This window comes from Octopus bimaculoides, chromosome 7 (assembly GCF_001194135.2).
Source record: "Octopus bimaculoides isolate UCB-OBI-ISO-001 chromosome 7, ASM119413v2, whole genome shotgun sequence".
In the NCBI taxonomy this organism is placed as follows: Eukaryota; Metazoa; Mollusca; class Cephalopoda; order Octopoda; family Octopodidae; genus Octopus; species Octopus bimaculoides.
In genome coordinates this window covers 87825609-87829708 of record NC_068987.1, presented here as the reverse complement: position 1 = coordinate 87829708, position 4100 = coordinate 87825609, and the positions used below count along the sequence as shown (strand labels likewise).

General features: G+C 38.6%; 1 protein-coding gene across 1 annotated transcript in view; it reads left to right on the top strand.

Annotated features, from left to right (window-relative positions):
- The window catches only part of LOC106878435 (doublecortin domain-containing protein 1), a 77442-nt gene that overhangs the window by 54149 nt on the left and 19193 nt on the right, over nucleotides 1–4100 (top strand). The gene's annotated exons all lie outside the window — the stretch shown is intronic.

Below are 4100 nucleotides of genomic sequence, written 5' to 3'. Positions count from 1 at the left end.
ATATATATATATATATATATAGAATGTACGAAAAAAAACAACAACAGACGAGGACAGGTGGTGTAAACAACAAAAGGGTGTATTAGTTTGACGCTCGGGAATACAGAAAGTCTTTAACGTTTCGAGCTACGCTCTTCAACAGAAAGAATACACACACACACACACACACACATATACACAGACACACAAACACACATAATAGCACTCCATCGGTTACAATGATGATGAGTCCAGTGGGTCGATTCATGGAAAGAGCCTGCTCACAAAATTAACATGTCAGTGGCTGAGCACTCCACAGACATGTGTACCCTTAATATAATTCTCAGGCAGATTCAGTGTAACACAGAGTGTGATAAGGCTGGCCCTTTTGAATTACAGATACAACTCACTTTTGCCGGCTGAGTGGACTGGTGCAACATGAAATGGAATGTTGCGATTTCTGTCACTTATATGCCATGGCAATCAGGCAACCAACCCAACAAGTTCTAGAACTTGAGTCTTTTGTCAGTGTACAGGTTGCGGTCTCAAAGTAACAAAAATATTTTGACAAATTATGTTGAAGTGAATGTAATGATTTTGTGTGTTTTTAAATGGCTTACCTTCCACACTGCAATTGCTTTTGTTTCAGCACACAATCTCAGATCAGGTCACTTGCTATGCAAGTACATTTCCATAGTTTTTTTTTTTAATTATTTGAATAATTCGGGTATTTTTGTGATAATAATTTTGCAGATTATTTACATTTTTAAAGATGAAAAGTGTTTTATAATCATATTTGCACCTACACTTGCTTATAATTGATTTAAATTCTAGTCACCATCTACTATAGCCTCGGGTCGACCAAAACCTTGTGAGCAGATTTAGTAGACAGAAACTGAAAGAAGCCCGTTGTATATATATATATATATATATATATATATATATATATATATATATATATATATATATATATATATATATACTGGTACCACATAAAGAGCACTCAGTACACTCTGAAGTGGATGGTGTTAGGAAGGGCATCCAGCTGTAGAAACCCAGCCAAAATAGACTGGAACCTGGTGCAGCCCTCCAGCTCCTATTAAATTGTCCATCTCTTGCTAGCATGGAAAATGGATGTTAAATGATGATTTGTTTTTAAACACAGCAGGTCTATAAGAGATGTTACCTCAGAACAAATACTCCAGCAACTTGCCTATCAATGGTGTATATACATTAACAATGATACATTGATAGCAGTTATAATAATGACTGTTGTAGAATTAGTGTATTGTTTATAAATACTTTCTGAATCTATAATTATTGTATAGTATAGTTCTTGTCACAATTCATAAAGCTCCTTACAGAATTTAATTCCTTTTTTCTTTTTATTATACATATCATAATAAAATCTGTCATAAGCTGTGTTGGATATAGTTTGACGGGCAAAAGAAAAAAAAAGGGGGGAAAATTTGAAACTGTAGGTTTAACAATTAAATAGCGATTCTTTATATTACACGCAAGACTATCAGTAAAGATTTGATGACTGTTGGCTTATAAAGTTTGCTTTGCTGTACTGTGGTCTTGATGGCTTTTGGACACTGCTTACCAGTACACAGTACCTTAGGCATGTTTCCTCTGCAGTATAATAGCCCTGTGTTGATTAATAAATACATTGGAAGCAGAATTTGATAGAGAGGAAACTCTCTCTCTCTCTCATTATCATTTTAATGTCCAGTTTTCCATGCTTGAACAGGTCAGATGGAATTTGTTGAGACAAATTTTTCACAACTGGATGCCCTTCCTATCTCTAACTCTCATCTGTTTCCAAGGCCAAGCATGTTCTCATAAAATATGGGAAACTGGACATTGCTTGTATGACAGTCATACACATTTACAACAACCATACAATGTCAAAACAAAGAGACACAAACATACACATGTTCTTTTATTCTTTTACTGGTTTCAGTCATTTGACTGTGGCCATGCTGGAGCACTGCCTTTAGTCGAACTAATCAAACCTAGGACTTAGCTTAGTACTTATTTTATCAGTCTCTTTTGCTAAACCGCTAAGTTATGGGGATGTAAACACACCATTGGTTGTCAAGCAATGGTAGGGGACAAACACAGACATACAAATACATACATATAGGTATGACAGGCTTCTTTCAGTTTCCGTCTACCAAATCCACTCACGAGGCTTTGGTCCATCCTGAGGCTATAGTAGAAGACACTTGCCCAAGGTGCCATGCAGTGGGACTGAACCTGGAACTATGTGGTTGGGAAGCAAGCTTCTTACCACAAAGTTACTCTTGTGCCTATAATACACATACAGCAGGCTTCTTTCAGTTTCTCTCTACCAAATCCACTCACAAGGTTTTGTTCAGCACAGAGCTATAGTAGATGACACTTGACACTTGAAAGGTAGCAAGCTGGCAGAAATGTTAGCACGCCGGGCGAAATGCTTAGCGGTTTTTCGTCTGCCGTTACGTTCTGAGTTCAAATTCCGCCGAGGTCGACTTTGCCTTTCATCCTTTCGGGGTCGATAAATTTAGTACTAGTTACACACTGGGGTCGATGTAATCGACTTAATCCCTTTGTCTGTCCTTGTTTGTCCCCTCTATGTTTAGCCCCTTGTGGGCAATAAAGAAATAAGATGACACTTGCCCAAGGTGCCACGCAGTGGGACTGAAACCAAAATCATGTGGATCAGAAGCAAACTCCTTAACCACATGGCCACCTGTGCTGTATGTATGATTACATCAGTATAGTGGAGGCGCAATGGCTCAGTGGTCAGGGCAGCAGACTCGCAGTCATGGGATCACAGTTTCCCAGACCAGGCATTGTGAGTATTTATTGAGCAAAACCACCTAAATCTCCACGAGGCTCTGGCAGGGGATGGTGGCAAACCCTGCTGTACTCTTTCACCACAACTTTTTCTCACTCTTTCTTCCTGTTTTTGTTGTACCTGTATTTCAAAGGGCTAGCCTTGTCACACTCTGTGTCATGCTGAATCTCCCCGAGAACTACATTAAGGGTACACATGTCTGTGGAGTGCTCAGCCACTTGCATGTTAATTTCGCGAGCAGGATGTTTCGTTGATCGTATCAACTGGAATCCTCGATTCGACAGAGTGCCACATCTGCATAACTTAGTAGTTCAACAAAAGACCGATAGAATAGCTACCAGACTTTAAAAAAATACAAAAAGAAGTACCAAGGTTAATTTGTTTGACTAAACCCTTCAAGGCAGTGCCCCAGCATTGCCACTCTCCAATGATTGAAACAAGTAAAAGATTAAAATCAAAGAGTGACAAGATAACAGAAAAAACTTTTGCATCAATTTGTAGTTATTCTCGTGGCCAATGACAGTATCGCCTGACTGGAACCCGTGCCGGTGACACATAAAAAGCACCATTCAAGCATGGTCGATGCCAATGCCACCTGACTAGCCCTTATGCCAGTGGCACGTAAAAAGCAGAGTCGTTGATATTAGGAATGGCATCCAGCTGTAGAAACTTTGCCAGATTGGACTGGAGCTTGGTGCAGCCTTCTGGCTTGCCAGCCCTCAGTCAAACCGTCCAACCCATGCCAGTATGGAAAGCGGACATTAAATGATGATGATGAAAGGAAAATTATATTTTACCAATTCCAGTCTTCAGATATTGAGATTTTAAAATACCATTGCTGCTACAGCTGCCATTGGCTCTGTGGATCGGCTGACATTTGATTTGATATTATCAACACCATTATCAGTCTCTGACAAACTCTTTTATTCCCACGCAATGTTTTCACAATGAAAGATTTAAAAAGAAATTTTTGTTTTGTCTTTTACTCCATTTAGAACGTGTAGTGGTTTCTCTAAATAGGATTCTAGGAAAATAGAAATCGGAAAAAAAAAGAAAAGACAAAAACTCAAAGTGTAAAAGGAAGAAAATGTTATAAAATAACCAAATTCTCTTTCATGGTTTTCAATATTTTTTACTCAAAGACAATGTGCTGGCAGAATTATCAGTACACCTGGCAAAATGCAAAAGGATTGGCGGCATTTTGTCCATCTTTACATTCTGAATACAAAATCTGCCATGGTTGACTTACTTTATCGATCCTGAAAGGATAGATAGA